Source organism: Petaurus breviceps, unplaced genomic scaffold (genome assembly GCF_028583685.1).
Source record: "Petaurus breviceps papuanus isolate PSGF00001 unplaced genomic scaffold, PetGlider_PUasm1.0 98, whole genome shotgun sequence".
Taxonomy (NCBI): Eukaryota; Metazoa; Chordata; class Mammalia; order Diprotodontia; family Petauridae; genus Petaurus; species Petaurus breviceps.
In genome coordinates this window covers 5,572,435-5,591,207 of record NW_027187460.1, presented here as the reverse complement: position 1 = coordinate 5,591,207, position 18,773 = coordinate 5,572,435, and the positions used below count along the sequence as shown (strand labels likewise).

General features: G+C 37.7%; 1 protein-coding gene across 8 annotated transcripts in view; it reads right to left on the bottom strand.

Annotated features, from left to right (window-relative positions):
- The window catches only part of PTK2 (protein tyrosine kinase 2), a 439,876-nt gene that overhangs the window by 324,702 nt on the left and 96,401 nt on the right, over window positions 1-18,773 (bottom strand). For 5 of the 8 annotated variants that reach the window (XM_069081220.1, XM_069081223.1, XM_069081221.1 and 2 more), the window contains one exon: window positions 18,507-18,533. The exons of the other annotated variants lie outside the window; for them this stretch is intronic. The gene's annotated coding sequence lies outside the window, so the exon portion shown is untranslated. The remainder of the gene's footprint in view (window positions 1-18,506; window positions 18,534-18,773) is intronic. 8 annotated transcript variants of the gene reach the window in all.

The window sequence follows — 18,773 nt, the reverse complement described above, 5'->3', positions numbered from 1 at the left end:
AATGAGTCCTCATGAAAAGGGTGGAATGGGATTATAAACTTTCACTGAAATAAGTAGGTAGCAACTCTTATTTATGAAGTCTTATTTCTGACAGTGGTACTGCTATTCATTTCATGTCCCAGGATAGAAACTTTGATCTCCTGAATTTCCTCCTACTTGTAAGACCATTCCTCCATCTCCCTAAAAGGTACAGCATTCTTCTCCTTAGTGTGGGTATCCCCAAAGAACTGTCCTCAGACCTCTTCTCTCTTCCTTGCCTCTGTAAACAGATGATTATCAAATTTATAGTTCCAGTTATATAATATCTCACCTGAGCTTCAGCCAAGCTTTCAAACTGCCTAACAGGCATAACCTGGCTATCCTGCTGACCCTTCAAACTCTAAACATCTAAATCTGAACTCATTCCACAAAAAAGATTGTCCTTCACACTATTTCAATTGATGGCACCACTGCCTTTCTTAGTCAATCAATAAGCACTTATTAAGTGTTTGCTATGTGCCAGACACTGCACTGGATACATAAAGATAAACAAAAGATAGTTCCTGATCTCAGGGAGCTCACAGGGCAATGATGGGGACACCATGCAAATAATTTCATACAAACAAAAAATATTCAAGAATAAACAAAGGCACTAGTATTAAAGCTGGTGGTGGGGGAGTCATAAGGAGGGCTCAAAGAAACATTCAATCAGAATTGTGCATTCTAACTCTACTACATCATCTGTCCCCAATTTTCCATTTGTATTGCTACCAATCCTAATTAAAGTTATCATCACCTTTCACCTGGACTATTTAGAATAACCTCCTAAACTAGTCTCCATTTGCAGTCTCTCTCCTCTCCAATATTAGCAGAGTGCCAGACACATCAAAAGTGCTTAATAACTATTTTACCTAAGTTCTCCATCTATCCATACAAGCTATCTTTGACACAGCAAGCAAAACCATCTTTCTAATGAAAAGGTCAGTTTCCTATTTAATAAAAAAAAAAAAAAAGAAATTCAGTGGCTATTTCTCACAATATAAAAAATAAAATCCTTAGCTTGACAATGAAAGCATCAGTGCCAATCTGGTTTCATTAGCCCTTTAAGTGTGATTTTACATGATTCCCTTTCACATTTCAGTCAAACTAGACTACTAGATGTTCCCCAATATTTTCTAATACTGTCCAACTGATAAAAAAAAAATTACCACAGGCATCACAAGATTTAATGACATAGGACTCATGATTAGCATATGAAAGAATCATGACAGAGAGATCTGGTGAAGATCAGTGGAGATACAAACAAAAGTAATATCAGAGTATAATATGGACAAACTGGACAGAAAGAAGAAATATATAAATTTAAGAAACAATCACAAGCCTAGAACTAAGGCATGATAGTGGCTGTAATGTGGAAACTTCAGCTATCAATTATATAGCTATCCACCGGAGTTCCCTATAAGCCAAAAAGAGAACAACTAAAAATTCTGTGACTTTCCTTAATAATTTTATCTTTTGAAAAACAGAGAAAGCAATGCAGGGAACTACCACACTTGGTTCACACCAATCATAAAGACATGGTTGTGTAAACTGAAATTATTAGACTCTTGGGAACAAATTATCAATGCATATTAAAATTTACAAAAAAGGAAAATAAAGGCAGGCATAGTCTGAGATTCATAGTTATTAGGAAAGCAGATTTCAAGTAGTTCAATGAAAGGAAGCTAAGAGTCCATGGACTAATAACTGTCCAAAGAAAATTAGCCCAACAGGAATGGGAAGCTCAAAAGAATGAAATTTTGAAGATACAATGAGAAATAATTCTGATGAAGAAAAGGTGGAATTGCCTAAAGGAACGGGAGGAGCCTTAGCAAGACATGTAAAGGAGATGGACACAAGTACAGGTTACATAGGATAAACAAAAACAAGTTCTTTATGTATAATTTCAGATATGTTATAGATCACAAAGTTTAACCTGATAAGGAAACTAAGGACAACAAAAAGGATTGTGGTAAGAGTTTTGTTAGTTACATCATGAGAAAGAGGAAGATCAAAGAAAAGATAGGACCACTAACTACACAAGGCAGATGAGATGTTCATAACAAATGAGAAGGCAGAATAACTGAACTGTTTTTCATTTTTTTCTGCCAAGGAGAATAGTATTAAAACTGAAAAGGCCAGACTGCAACAGACAACAGGACGCTGATATCAAAGCAAAGTAGGAAAATGGCAAGAGTAATAATGCCCTTGATGAGCTTAAATTCACTAGGCCCAGAAAAAACTATTATTCATCAGAGTACTGAAAGAATCAATGATGTAATTAGTGAACCCTTGTGAGTGAACATACAGAAAGGGAGACCTGTTAAAAGTGTGAAAAAAGGCAAATATTACTCCAATTTTAAAAAATGGAAGAGATTAGAATATGCAACCCAAAGGTCAGTGAATTTTATTCTTTCAAAATTTCTACATGATATTACTAAAGAAAAGATTAATAAATACTGACAGTTTATCAGGCCTCATCCTTCTTGACCTGTCAAAGATATCCAGAAAACCAGTCCTAACCTTTCTTTGATCTTCCTCTTTACCTAAAAACTTTAAAAATATTTTCCTTAACTTTTTTCACTCAGGTTTAGCACTCCTGAGCAATTCATACAAGACTGTGCCAAACTTTTATATTAATCCTTTGTTGTTTTCCCTTGCTGACATTTTCTGTACATGTCTTTTAAGAAATCTAACTTATCTGATTTCCCTGCATATCTATATGTCATCTCTTTGGATGACAATTTATGTTCTTCCTCTTCAGAAATGTTTCTTCTTGTGTCTTTGGAATTTCATTCTTGAGAGCTTCTGATGTATACTGAGGCTTACTTATCCAGTAGAACTTCCCAAACTCAGAAACACATTTCAGATTATGCATGGTTTTCCTCCTCCCAATCACAAATCTAAAGATGGAACAGTTCTACCTCCTAAATAGTTCCCACCACTACCACTGAACATGGTATTTTCTGCCCCTTTCATTCAAATGAAGGAAATGAGCAATAAATAGTGGCATTCTTATTATAATAAAAACAAAAAGACAAAACAAAGTTGCATCTAAATGGAAAAATGACCCACAGTTTCCCCAATAAATGAATCTGCACAACTGAATTAAATGTACATCCCAAAGGCAATAAGAAACATCATTTTATAGGATATTTGGTTATTTGACCTTGCAAGTACACCCCTGATGACCATGAACAAAAAGGCCAACACACTGATAATAGCTATAGCTTTTGCATCAATTACCTGTAACAGACAAAGAAATGGGGAAATTCTATGAAGAACCCCCCCCCAATTTTCCACACCAAGTGACTTCAATGCAAAAATGGGCAAAGAGGAAGAGAGCAAAAAAAAAAAATAGGGTTCTGTTAAAGAGGGCAAGAAGGCCTAAAGAATACACAAAAGTTTCATGCTTATGTATCAAGAATAAGGGGAAGGGGAAGGGAAAAGGAAGAGAATAAGTATTTATATAGCATTTCCTATGTGTCAGGCACTGTACTAAGCACTTTTATAACTATAATATCATTTGATCTTCACAACAAACCTGTGAGGTAGGTGCTACCGTTATCTTCATTTTACAGTTGTAGAAACAAAGGCAGACAATGGTTAGATGACTTTCACGGGGCATCACAGTTAATAAGTGTTTGAGGATGGATTTGAACTCAGTTCTTCCTGACTCCAGTCCCAGTGCTCTATCCACTGTCCAACAAGCTACCTCTAAAGAATGTATTCAAGCAAAAAATTGGAAAGTGCTATGTACAACGAACACCAAATATCACCAAAATATATGTGTGTACACACTACACATACACACACATCTCACCAGACAAGAGACAACTGGTTATCAAAATCTGTGTATAGTCAGATAACTAATTTGTTAGAATAAAGATAAAACTCAACATAATCCTAGAAGTAAAAGATAAGAAAATATTATATGTAATTACATCTCCAACCTGACCTATTTGAAAAAGTAAATGATATCAAAAAGAGGAACAAATAGTATTACCACATCCTACATAAGTATAACAAATAGAAAGCAACTATCACAATGAGAAGGTCAAAATAATAAAAAAAAAAACACCCCAGTCTTCAAATACTTGATCTACTTGCTACATAAAGAGGTGAGGAAGGCCAGAACTAAGGTGGTAATTGTGTGAATGGAGGGAATGGGGTCAAGATACAAGATATGTTGCAGAGGTAAGATTGGACAACTGCTAAGAGAAGAACACAGGAAAATCGAGATTATGAACCTGAGACACTAGAAGGATGGTAGTGCCTTTGGGAGTTTTTAAAAAGGAAGTTTTAAAAAGAAGGTTTGGGGGGAAAGATAATAATCTGTTTTAGACAGACGGAGTTTAAGATGCCCTTGAACATCCAGTATGAAATGTCTAATAGGCAGATGAAATATGAGAATGAAGATCGTGAGAGATTGGGGCTAGATAAATAGATCTGAGAGTCATCTGTATCAAGACAGGTAAACCCAGAAGAGTTGGTGAGGCTAAGAGAGAATATAGAAAAAGAAGAGAAGAGGACTCGGACTAGAGCCTTGGGGAAGACACACAGTAAGGCGGCATGTTGCAGATGATAAGACAGCAAAGGTAACTAGAGAGCGTTTAGACAGGTAGAGGCAAACTAAGAGATAGAGTAGAATCATGAAAGCCCAGAGATAAAAGAGTATATAGGAAGAGAGGGATGTGGTCAACAGTTCAAAAGCAGTAGATAAGTCATAAAGGACTGGGACTGAAAAAAAAAAGACCATTCTGATTTGGTAACTAGGAGATCACTGGTTACTTTGGGGAAAGCAGTTTCAATTGAGTGATAAGGTTGAAAGTCATACTTTAAAGGTCTGAAGAATTATTTATCTGTGTGCATGTTGCATCTTTACCTATAGTAGAATACAAGTTCCTTGAGAGTACAGACTTTTAAAAAAATATTTGTCTCTCTTCCTAGTTGCTAGCCAAGTACAGGTGCACATGATATGTGTTCAATATAGCCTTACTGAAATGAATAGTACCTGCCTTACTTACAAGGATGTGGTTGGGATCAAAAGGCACATTTAGACTTTCCATAAGGAAAAATTGCTACATTCCTACATTACATCCTAAGTAGAAATGGCCGCATTGTGAAATAGTATATTCTTACTCCTTAAAGGTCTTCAAGCAAAGACAACATGTCAATAATGTTGGATTAAATGACCTCTCTAAGGTCCCTTCTACCTCTATGATTCTATCATCCACGGACAAAAGAAAAAGTCTAAAGCATATATAGATGGTTCTTAGTCCACAATAAAGCAATGATGCCCTACCCTTGTTTACTAAGTCATGAGGCTTTCAAAACAGTAATGAATGGGTCTTCCCACTTAAGACCAGAGATAATAGTCCTACACATAAAGTTATAGTAAGATCATTTAAGATCTGATATGTGAAAACAGATTTTAGAATTCAAGAACCATGAACTATACAAACTAAGGAAAAATATGCACAATTTCATAGATTTTTTAAAGAATCATTACTAATAGAAGTCAAGGGAAATCTGTGCTAAGTGCTTCAAACAAAAAATTTTCAAATCATAGCATTTTAGAAATGAAAGTAATATCAAAAGGCATCTAATCAAACCAGTAACTGAATAGGAACCTCCACTACAACATCCTCTACAGAAGGCAAGAGAAAATTCATCAATTCACTTCCTAAAATACAAAAAGACCTTTGCCTATTTCAATTGTTGATTTAAGTATATATAATCAAAATACAAGCATATAGTACCAGTTTGAGAAACCTTTTCACCAACCATTATTTTAGAAATTTTTCCACTAGCAAAGGGATACACTAAAAACCATGAAATTTTAAAAGACTATGAAATTTTGAAAAACTTCAGAATACTCTTTTTAAAAATTGTATATATAGAGAACTCATATTTTCGAGAAACTCCTTAGGGAGATGGGCAGTGGGATTGGGAAAGGTGACAGATCAAACCTCAGAGGTCATACAGTTAGTCCCACTTCCTCATTTTAGAGATAAGGCCTCTGAGGGAAGTGACTTGGTGATATAGTCACAAAAACATTTGCCATAAGAAATAGGATATGAATCCAGGTTTGAATTACAGAGTTCTCTATGATACCTTGATGAATATGTTACAGATGTTTCAGTAAGACAAATCTGCCTCCAACACAGGAACATGAGATGCAACTATTTAAAAGCAACAACACATTTACAACGGCTTCAAGGCTAAGTGCTGTTCTCAGTTTTTAGAAGGTATGCTATGAGAAAGTAGATGGTGCACATGTTATTATCTTCATTTTGAGAACAAGGAAATAGGAGCTCAAAGAGTTTACATTTTTCCCCCTTAAGTGTGTATTTTGTATGTGCTTGCATGCAAGTACACTCACAGCCTCTCAATCTCTCTGTCTTTCTCCCTCCCTGTCCAATAAAGAGAGCCTGAAGACAAGAAATACAAATAGCACTTTGTAGATGGGGGGGGGGGGAGGGAACAGAGGGGAGAGAGATCCCTGATCTAGCTCTCTGGTGTTTCTTCCATCATAAAGAAGAAGAAAAGCAATAATAACTAAGTCATAATTAAGGCAGTAGTGAGGTGACTTGCTCAAGGGTATACAGACAGTAAAGTAGCAGAATCAGTATTTGAACCTAGGTTTTTTACTCCAAAAATAGCATTCTTTCTACTACACAATAATTCCTGTAATGTAACAGGATGGGATTTTTTTTTTTTTGGAGGTCCAGTAAACCACAATTTATTTTCTGTCATCAAAAATACAGGCAGGGAGAAAGGAGAGACAACTCTCTCTCAGTTGACATGATTACAGCAAATAAAAGGCAGATAGATAACAAAGGTATGAATATGCTAAGCTACAAGCAAAGGCTAGTCTAAGCTCTATTATCCATTTATGAAGTGTGAAGGAATTCTCCCTGTTAGTATTAACATCCAGCTGGCTATTAGATGGGGAGGCCCTGAAAGTGTTTTAAAAACTATGTCTGTCAGTTTTCAGATGAAGAAATTAAAGCTATCTATAGTTATATTTTGATTTGCATCTCTCTAATCAATAATGATTTAGAGAAATGCAAATCAAAACAACTCTGAGATATCACATCACACATATCAGATTGGCTAACGTGACAAAACAGGAAAATGACAAATGTTGGAGATGTTGGAAAACTGGAACACTAATGCATTGTTGGTGGAGTTGTGAACTGATCCAACCATTTGGGAGAGCAATTTGGAACTGTGCCCAAAGGGCTATAAAACTGTGCATACCCTTTGACCCAGCAATACCCACTTTAGATCTGTATCCCAAAGAGATCATAAAAATGGGAAAAGGACCCACATGTACAAAAAATATTTATAGCAGCTCTTTTTGTGGTGGCCAAGAATTAAAAATTGAGGGGATACCCAACAATTAGGGAATGGTTGAACAAGTTGTAATATATGAATGTAATGAAATACTATTGTTCCATAAGAAATGATGAGCTGGCGGACTTCAGAAAAACTTGGAAAGACTTACATGAACTGATACTGAGTTAAGAGAGCAAAGCCAGGAGAACATTGTACACAGAAACAACCACATCATGTGATGACCAGCTTTGATACACTTAGCTCTGGTCATAGCATACTGCAGTCAAAATAGTCCTCTAGCAGAAGATACTATATCTAGCAGGGGATAGAGAATCAAGAACTGGAAGTTCAAAAAAACCAAGCTCTCTGGCAGCAATGAAGAGAGACAACTATGGGGAAAAGCTAGAACTAGCTAGCTCAGGACAAGTCCAGGGAACCCAGATGAGTAATGCATATAGCATGTATACAGCATCAAGGAGGGAGGCAGGTAGGTACTACAGTGTATACAGAGTGCGAGACAAAGAATCAGGAAACCAGCCTCTGACATTTAGTAGCATTGTGATTTAAAAGTCACTTAACCTCTGTCTGCCTCAGTTTCTTCATCTGTAAAAATGAGGATAATGACAGCACCTACCTCCTAGGGTTGCCAAAAGAAGAGCAGCAAGAAGTCCTACTAAAAGAAGGACACTGGAGGGGCAGAGTCAAGATGGCGGAGTAGAAGCAGGACCTCCCCGCTGCTCCGTCTTCCACCTTCCCCAATCCATGAAAAAGGGGACTCCAAACTTTGGAGCTACGACACCCACAAAATGACACAGAGAAGCTAACCTCCCACTGAGGACAGCCCGGCAGGCCAGCAGCAAGCGGCCAGCACAGTGCTCTAGGAGCCGAGCCCAGCCCCACGCTGAGGCTTTAGCCCCAGGGTGGGCCTGAGCAGCGGCTGCCAGAGGGACTCCAGATCAAGAGCAACTGTGGCCATTTCCAGATTTATCAACACATAGATGCAAATGACAAAGTGAGAGGTCAGTGCAGTCTGGACTTTGGGATCCAGTAAGTGGGAGTGGGTGGCTTTTGTCCCCAGGGCGAGAAGCTGCTGAGATGCTGGCACAGCCAGCCAGCGCCACGTGGCGGCTTCAGCTCCTGGCTTGCAGAGTGTAGGGGGACCAAGCCCCAGTCTGAGGGGTGATCGCTCTTGCTTTAACCTGCTTGGATCTGGATTGCAGTCTAGGGTGGAGGTCATGGGGTGTGTGACCAGCTTGCCAGAGCGTGTGGAGGCCTCAGAGAGGGCACCCATCTAATACCTCCAGCAGCTGAGAAAACCCCAGAGTTTGGGAGGAAAGCAACCCTGTCTGGCGGCACAGTCCTACTGTGGCAAAAAGCCCAGGGGTCAAGTAACTGAGGGGCAACATGACAAGGAAAAGGAAACAAAGCAAACAGAAGATTCCAACATTAGACTCCTATTTTGGGGACAAAAAGGATCAAAGCATGGAACAGGAGTAAGACAGTAAAGTCAGAACTCCTGCACCAAATGCTTCAAAGGAAAATACGAGCTGGTTACAGGCCATAGAGGACCTTAAGAAGCAGCTAAGAGAAGTGGAGGAAAAATTGGGAAGAGAAATGAGAATGATGCAAGAAAATTATGAAATAAGAGTCAACAGCCTGACTGAGGAAAATACCACCTTAAAAAATAGACTAACTCAAATGGCAAAAGAGGCTCAAAAAGGCAATGAGGAGAAGAATGCCTTAAAAAGCCAAATTTGCCAGATGGAAAAAGAATCTCAAAAGCTCAATGAGGAGAATCATTGCTTCAGAATTAGATTGGAACAAATGGAAGCTAATGACTTTATGAGAAATCAAGATGCTGTTAAACAGATCCAAACAAATGAAAGAATGGAAGGCAAGGTGAAATATCTCATGGGAAAAACCACTGACCTGGAAAATAGATACAGGAGAGATAATTTAAAAATTATTGGACTACCTGAAAGCCATGATCAAAGTAAGAACCTAGAAATCATCCTCCAGGAAATTCTCAGAGAAAACTGCCCTGATGTTTTAGAACCAGAGGGCAAAACAGAGGTTGAAAGAATCCACTGATCACCTCCTGAAAAAGATCCCAAAAAGAAAACTCCTAGGAATATTATAGCCAGGTTCCAGAATTCCCAGATTAAGGAGAGAATATTACAAGCAGCCAGGAAGAAACAATTTGAATATTGTGGAAACACAATCGGGATAAGCCAGGATCTGGCAGCTTCTACAATGAGGGATCAAAGGGCTGGGAATATGATATTCCAGAGGTCAAAGGAGCTGGTATTAAAACCAAGAATCACCTACCCAGCAAAACTGAGTATCATGTTTCAGGGGAAAATATGGTCATTCAGTGGAATAGAGGACTTTCAAGCATTCTTGCTGAAAAAACCAGAGTTGAATAGAAAGTTTGACATTCAGATACAAGAAGCAAGAGAAGCATGAGAAGGTAAACAAGGAAAAGAAATCATAAGAAACTTATCAAAGTTGAACTGTTAACATTCCTACATGGAAAAACAATTATTGTAACTTATGAGACTTTTCTCAGTAGTTAAAGGGAATAGAAATATATATGTCTATGTATGAGAGTATATGGGCATATGAATACATATGTGAATGTATGTATATATGTTTACAGATACACATAGAGGGCACAGGACCAATTTAACAGGAAGGGATGATACTTAAAAGGTGAAATTAATAGGTGAGAGAGGAATATAATGAGAGGAGATGGGGAGAGACAGAATGGGCTAAACTATCTTATACAGAAGAGGCAAGGGAAAATGGTTACAATGGAGGGGAAGAATAGGAAAGCAAAAGGGAATGGGTCAACCTTATTCCCATTGAATTTGGCTTGAGGAGGGAATGAAATACACACTGAATAGGGTATCTCACCCTCCAGGAGAGTAGGGGGGGAAAGGAATGAGGAGAGGGAGGATGATGGAAGGGCAGGCAGGCTGGGGGGAATTTGGAAGCACCCATTTTTGAAAAGGGATGGGATCAAAGCAGAGAATAGAACAGGTGGGAGGTGGGATAGGAGGGAGGAAAATATAGTCAGTCTTTTACAATATATCTACTATGTTATTGTTTTGCATTAGCCACACATGTACAACCTATACTGAACTGCTCATCTTTCCAGTAAGGGTGGGTGACAAGAGAGGAAGGAAATGAATCTGGAATTCAAAGTTTTAAGAACAAATATTCAAATATATACTAACATTAATACTATTTTACATGTAATTGGGAAATAAGATATACAGGCAATGGAGCATAGAGATCCACTGGAAAAGTCGAAAGGGGTATGGGAGAGAGCAGATTGGAGGAGGGGATATCCTGTGGGACTGTTATTTTGGGGCGGTGGGTAGGGGAAAAACGGGGAGAAAATTTGTAATTCAAAATCTGGCAGAAATGAATGATGTAAATCAGAAGTTAATAAAGCATTAAAAAAAAAAAAAGACACTGGGACCCTGCAAGTAGTAGAACATAAGGTGCCTTGGCCATATGTGGCTCATACTGTTCCCACATACACTGCAAAAATTTTTGGGAGAGTGTATCCCAGGTTTATAGGGAAAATATTCTGCCAATTTGCAAAACTGCCTTTGATTTGAGCTGTGTCTCACTGGTCAGGGATTATGAGCTACAGTTTTCAGAATGAAGACCCACATAGTACTCTTTGAGTCTAAGATAGTAGTCATTGGGGTGGATAGGTGGCGCAGTGAGTAAGAGCGCTAGACTTGGAGTCGGGAGGACCCAGGATTGGGTTCTGGTCTAAGATATTTAACACCCACACAAAAAAACTGGCCATGTAACCTTGAGCAAGTTACTTAACCCCAATTGCTTTAATAAAAAAAAAAAAGGATAGTAGTCATCCCCTTGGAGAACTCCATCTTTGGTATAAGTTGAGGAGGGGGAAGGCACTACTAGAGAGGGCATTTTAATAGTATTACCCACTTGATTATTCACCTTACTCAAGTGATTTCTGGTAGTTCCTCAAAATTAATGTATAAAAAAGCATATACTCTCTGAACAACACTCATTTAGATGTGTAAGTTCAGATATTATTACTTTAAGATCATATTTTATACAGTTTAAAAGGCCACCTTATGTTAAAAGTGTCACAATAAAAATCTGCAATAAAGAGAAACTGAGGCAATAAAGTTCAGAGCATATTCAATTTACTAGCAAAGCTAGTAAAGCTGCCAAACTGCCACTAAATAAGATCCTAGAGCACTCAGGAGCCAAGGGAAAAAACCGACAAGTAGAGCAACCCTTTTGAAGAGCATCTACACAGTGACTATATGGACACAATGAGAGAGAACAGGAGGCTTGTGGTTTATATGACAGTACTTAGGGATTCGTTCAGAACCTTTGTGGTTAGAAAGCACTGAGACTCAATCAATTCACTATGAACTAAAGATCAATCAATTTTCAATCCCACAAGATTAGTCAAAGGGTAGAAAAGCATAAATTTTGCTTGTTCACCAGAGATATCATCTAAATCACAAATGACCACCATCCAAGGTCTCTTTAAAATTCAAAAGGTCCATAACCTTTAATCAAAACCTGGAAAGCAAGATGTTACTATAAATGGGACCTGACATCAAAAAACGTATCAATACTTATACTACTAACCTAAGTCCTCTCACCTCACTTGTATCCCCAGATTAAAGAACTCAATGTAGTTTATCTTCTTTCCAAACACTGCCATAGTCTTATACTATATCTTTGTCAGCTTTTAACATTGAATGTACATCTTTTGGGTCAGTTTTTTGGTTCTGTGCTACTATGCTTATGATTCACAAAAGTTCAAGTACCTAAACATACACACATATACAGATTCAAACAGAGAATTTCAGAGTGAGAAGGAAACTCAGCAATTATCTAATTCAACCTCTATCCGAAAAAGAGCTCGCTCTATAACATAACTTTAAGCACCCTTAACAACATCCACTGGAAGACCTGCCTTACAAGGAAGACCATTCCATTTTTGGATAGTTACAATTGTTAGGAAGTGTTTAATCATACCTAAATATGCCTTTTTGGCAACTTTTATCCATTCCTGTACCTTATGAACAAGAAGACTAGTAAATTCCTTCTTCCATGTAATAGCCCTTCAAATACTTGAAGACAGCTATCAGTTCAATTCAATTCAACATATATTTATTAAAGGCCTACAATGTGCAGTTCTAAGTACTGGGGTTACAAACACACAAAAAGTTCAATAGTTTTAAAATTTTTTTGAAAACATTCTAGTGAAAGATATAACGTGTATACAAGTAAATACAAAGAAATAGGAAATAAATTTAAGGATGAGAGAGCACTGATAACTGGAGTGAGGAAGTAATCAAGAAAGGTTACTTAAAAGAGATGACATTTCAGTGGTACTCTGAAGGAAGGTCTAGAGATTCTAAGAGATGGAGATGAGTACAGAGTGATTCCAGACTTGAAGAGAACTCTAAATGACAGGCTGATGATTTTTTATTTTATCCTAGAACAGGGATGGGGAATCTGGATATGGCTTCCCCAGCTGTGATAGTAATGGCAATTAAAGATTCCCCTGTATTGGCTTGGTTTTCAAATTGATTGTGTTAAAACCCAGAGTTTGTTAATCCCACCTGTGGGATGGGCTTGTTGATGTGAAAAGAAAGTCCTGAATTGGGAGGAGCTGGTGATGTAGATTTGGAGAGACACTAGAGAGAGGCGGAAGATTTTTTTTTTTGGTAGCAGCACCTCGTGGAGAGAGAGAGACTAAGAGAATTGCTGGTGGCCGCTTTGAATTGCCCTGGACTTTTGAGACCTGCCCCCTGAGCTGCCAAGGACTGAGGAGACATGGCCGTTTTGCTGGTACTTTGTCTGTCTGTTTTGATGTTATTTTGCCAGATTTGTCCACTGGTGAAAGACTGTCCTTTTGTTGAAGAAGTCCTGGAACCTGGCTGTTCGCTAAGAAGGCCTGAGACTGTCCTGCAGACAGAGAGTGAATACTGTCCACTGGTGAGGGACAGTACTGTTGTTGCAGGGGTCTGGAGACTGTCCGGCAGACAGAGTGAATACTGTCCACTGGTGAGGGACAGTGCTGTTGTTGCAGGGGTCTGGGAGCCTTTCTGTTGGTTCAGAAGCCCTGAAGAAGGATTTTCTTGTTGTATGTTTACAGAAATCCTGGGAGAGGGCTTTGCTAATGTGTTCAGGGGTTCTAGGACTGTTCTACAGACAGAGGATAAATTCATGAAGGGACTGGCAATGTATCTTATGGCCTTGCTAAGCCTTGTCTCCCCAGGAACTAAGATTGCTGAGAACTTGCCTCGTGTCAAGATGAAGAAAAGACCTCCATTTGGGTATTAAGTGCTGTGTTTAAACTTGATGTAACTCTGGGGTAGATTCAATTGTGATCCAGGGGTGGGGAACTTTTGACCTTATTGTGCTCTGTGATTGACAAATGAAGGTACTTTACCTATGTTTGGAAAATAATCTCCATTTGAGAAGAGGGGTTTTGTGGTGGACCAAATGAAGGTATAGCCTAGGGGTGGAGTAGTATTTAGAACTGGGACTTTGTAATTGATTGAATGATTGGAAAGTCCTGGGGTGGGGTAGTCCTTGGAGATTATTTAATCACACTTAGTAAATGCTGTATTTTGAATGATGTCATGTTTTGATCTTCTCTGTTCTGGGTTTGTTACTGAATAAAATAGAGAGCACCTATGCTGGTATTTTGAACCTGGGAAGTTGCCTTTGCTTGATATTACATTACACCAGCCCAGATGCCTTGAGGCTGCTGAGAATGTGCCACATTCTCAGCAAGAGGAGTGAAGATTTTTAGCCCACTTCCTAATTAAATGTCCACCAATCAGGGTTGATTTTCACCTGCCAGGGGAGTTCCCTTTCAGAAGAGATTTAAGGCATTTCAAGGTTTCCATTAGGGGTCTTTGGTTACTGAGAGAAATCACTGACCATCAATTTATTGCTCGTCAGCTAGCCTAATTAATAAATTATTAATTACCCAGAAACTGCCAAAATGATATCAGTAAAGCACATATCTGACCATGCCATGTCTCTGCTCAAAAAAATGTGAGCAGCAACCATAAGGATAAAATATAAAACCTTTACACATGAAAGAAGAGTAGAACAGCTAAACAAACATCTATCTGGGGTAATCATCTGAACCTAACTTGACTATCCCTGAGAGGTGGCAAACTAAGTTTAAGGGTAAGAAATACAGTAAAGAAAAAACTTTTCTTCACTTTATACATTAGACACAGTTTAAGACTAAAGACCCTGCTTTTGAAATTTCCCATTCTGGAAGAGAGAATCTACTCAATATTAGAATAGCGCTGATCTGACTGGAAATTGGAAGATGACTACTGCAAACATGCCTCAGCCTATTATTTATTACTAGCCAAGTCCCAAAACACTAGGCAGGACCACAGAACACAATAATTCATGTATTACACTTTATACCCTTTCTATACCCTATCTATTGCTCAGGTCAGGGAATAACAATGAAATCAACATTACCAATGCTTCTATGAGAGGTATGAAAATCAACTGCACTAATATATTTGGATTCACATGTACAGTCCAAGTAACCAGACTTATTCACTTGAAAAATTATAGTTTTCAGTCTCCTGACAGAGAAGTGATGGACTAAATGTATAAAATGAGACACATTCTTGGACATGGCTAATAGGGAAATTACTTTTGTTTCACTATGTATATTTGTTACAAGGGTTGTATTTTTCTTGTTCTCCCAGTGGGGGGTGGGAAGAATTGAGAGGAAGAGAAAAGAAATGCTTAATTGAAAAAAAAATTAATGATAAAATCATGGGGTTGACCAAATAATGTCAGAAGTCCCTTTTTATCTCTATAATTCCATAATTGGACATTCTCCCATACAGTACTTATATTCATAGGTAGCCCAAAGTGGGAAGAGGAAAACGAGTCTGGACAATCAGTCCCTGAAAAATCGAAAATGGTTATAAACTACAGCATGTTTTTCAAATAGCTTACTATACTGTATAGAATGATATGAGCTATTTATATTCAGCTTAAAAATGAAGTAAAATTTAAGCATACAAAGCTTCACTACAATCATACAGATGAAAGAAAAATAGATTCAATGTCTAGTATTAAGATTTTGACAAACTATCTAATCAACTAATACACTAGAAAGCATATTCATTCTTCCTGAAAGCTTACTCATGTAAGGTATTGAGAAGAAAGCAAGACTAAGACTGAGTCCTGGCCCTCTCTCCTATAGATAAGAGGCCCAGTGGGAACACTGGCATCATTTGGGAAAAAACATCAACAGGAGTGCTGGGACATCTCCTTTCCTGATAAGCCCTTATGAAGGAATAAACACCCAGTCTCTACACACAGGGCTGCTCTACATGTTGCATGGGAAGGAGATAAGTGCTCTATCCTCCTATGCAGATCATCACCCCGACTCCTCCTCCCATTACTGCTAGTGCATAGGTAACCTGCCGCACCCCTGTACTACACTAATCTGTCATCCCTACCCCTGAAGCTTTTTCTGGAAGGCTAATAAACTGTTATGATGGTCATTATCTCTAGGTGTCTCTCCTTCCTTGTGGAGTTTGAACCCACTGCCAAGTTTAGCCAGCTCAGGTATCCCTTAGAGCATCTAGATGGAATACCCTGCATATATATTAAGAATAGTACAGTAGAAATTTTATTGAATCTAGAACCTAACAGCTTGGGTCCAAGTTATAATTCAAGTTATGCCCTTTACTAATCACAGGAGAATGTGATAGTTAATTCTTCTGAGCTTCAGTTTCTTCATCTGCAAAATACAGATAATATAAAATGTTTGTACCACCTCAGAGGGGTTGTTTTTTGGTTTGTGTTTGTGTGTGTGTGTGTGTGTGTGTGTGTGTGTAAAGTATTTGTATAAAGTACTACATGAAAATGAATTATACATAAGTATTCACTAAAAATAATTTTAGAAGAGCAACCAGTAGGGTGAAGTGTTCCTAGTTCTTATCATATGAAGATCAGTTGAAAAAACTTCCAATGTTTACCCTGAAGACTTAGGGGATACATGACAGATGTCTTCAAGTAGGTCACATAGTATAAGGACTCTATTTGTTCCCTGAGGGAAGAAAAGGGAACAACCCATGGACACTGAAAAAAAAAAAATTCAGTCCTGATAAAAGGTCAAACTTCATAATAAGCAGAGCTATCTAAAAGTAGAATGGGCTGCTTAAAGAGATGATTCCCTCATTGAAGGTCTTCATACAAAGGCTGGATAACCACTTATCAGATAAAACAAGACAACATATATGAAGCACTTTGCAAACTTCAAAACACTCTGTAAATGTGAGGTGCTATTATTCTTATATTAGAGCAGGTCTACACAACCTGAAGCCTATGATCCCTAGGGACGACAGGTTGGACAGGCCTGTATTAGAGTAGAATTTCTTGTTCTGGTATATCTAGTTGGACCAGGTGGTCTCAAGGTCTCTCCCTATTCTATGATACTGAAAGGTAAAATAGCTTAACTTTCCTGTGTCACTGACATGAAACTAGTAGCACCTAAATTTACTTCAGTCTCAAGATATATACCATATTTTATTTTTAACACAATGGAAATTACTTCTGGTATCAAAATATCTTCACATTTGACAGAATGATCTGGAAGAATGAGTGTGCTGCCAAGCACTCCCACCTCTTCCCTCCCCCAAAGTAATAGTCTAATAAAAACAGGCATTGCTACTATACTGATTTAAAGTTTGCAAACACCTTTATATAACTGCACTTGAGCCTTGAAATAAACTTGTGAAGTGTAGGTACTACTGTAGGTTTTTTCCATTTTTTTCCACTATTTTCCAGGTAAAAAATCTAAGATTCCTAGCAGTGAAGTAATTTCTCCATGGTCACATGAGAAATCCTAACTCCAAGACAAGAACCATCCACTGTGACATGACAGTTCTCTACTTTCAAAGGTGACATGAATAAACATTTTAAAGGTTTTTAAATTCTTTATTTATAATTATTAGCCCTATAGAAATAGAAAAAAATTAGTTTTTAAACCCACCCACACCTTCCAACATATTATAAATATTCATTAGAGGCAAAAAGGTATCATCAAAAGAACATCGGGCCAGGGCCCTGGAGACCCAAATTCAAGTTCCCACTAGATCAATAACTAACCTTGCTACCTAAGGCAACTTATTTGACCCCCATGCCTCAGTTTGTAAATTAAAATGCCTTCCCTAACTCCCTCCCAGACTCAAACATGTAATTATGTACTCATATTCATGTAAAAAAGCAATTACATGGGGCGGCCAGGTAGCACAGTGAGTAAGAGCACCAGCCCCAGAGTCGGGATGACCTGGGGATGGAATTTGGGCTCAGACACTTAGTACCCACAAAGAAACACCCGGCCATGTAACCTTGAGCAAGTTACTTAGCCCCAATTGCTTTAAAAAAAAAAAGGCAATTAGAAATGTAAAGTGTTTCATTTATGTGCTTATATCTTTTTATATATGAAATACAAAAAAATCAGTAAGCTTATATTTCCTAATTACCCATCAGTTTTATCACAATTGGGAAGTACTTTATAAAGGAATCTAAGAGGACTCTTCTAAATCTGATATTCTACAATCTTAAAATACTATGAAAAGTATGAAGATGGTTTCTACCATCATTAATCTAACCAAGCAGATGGTATCAGGTATAGGCCAAGACTCAGAGAAATACTTTGTAGATTCTTCCTCTAGAGAAGTTTAAGATTCTGAGATAGGTGTGAAGCCATTTCCACCAAAGATGTATGTTATATTACTCATAAAACTACTGTGGAATGACTATCCAGATTTTTATCTTTCAAATGAAAGTGAGTTATTTAGAAAAAGAATAACAATGAAAAGAATTAAGGATTTTAACTGACTTGGAGAGTGGGAAGAAGAATCAAGAATAAAACTTCAAAGAAGAATCAAAGAATACAACATGTATTGAAATGAAGTAAAGAGGAGAGGCATCTGAAAGGCTATCATTTCTGAGTGGCTAAAGGACTTTATCAATTGCTTCACAATTCTAATTCATACTATAAAAAAATACATAGACCTTTCTGAATTGGGACAAAAAAGATGTTAACGAGATTTCATTCTTACCTTTTAGAAAGTAAAATCTTCAAATATCTGTAAAAACAAAAAAAGACCAAAGTTGTCCATCTCAGAATTGATTGTTCAAGTATTCTCCCCAATTTAAGTTTTATTCTAATGATTATTCATATTCAGCAAATCATTAGGAAAGACTGAAGTTGTACCATGAATACATCATGAGGAGTCAACAAATACTGGATTTGTATGAATGCTGACATGAGGAACTTTGAAAAAAAAAATTAGAATGTATGCTAGTTTTGTGGCAAAATTAAGCTG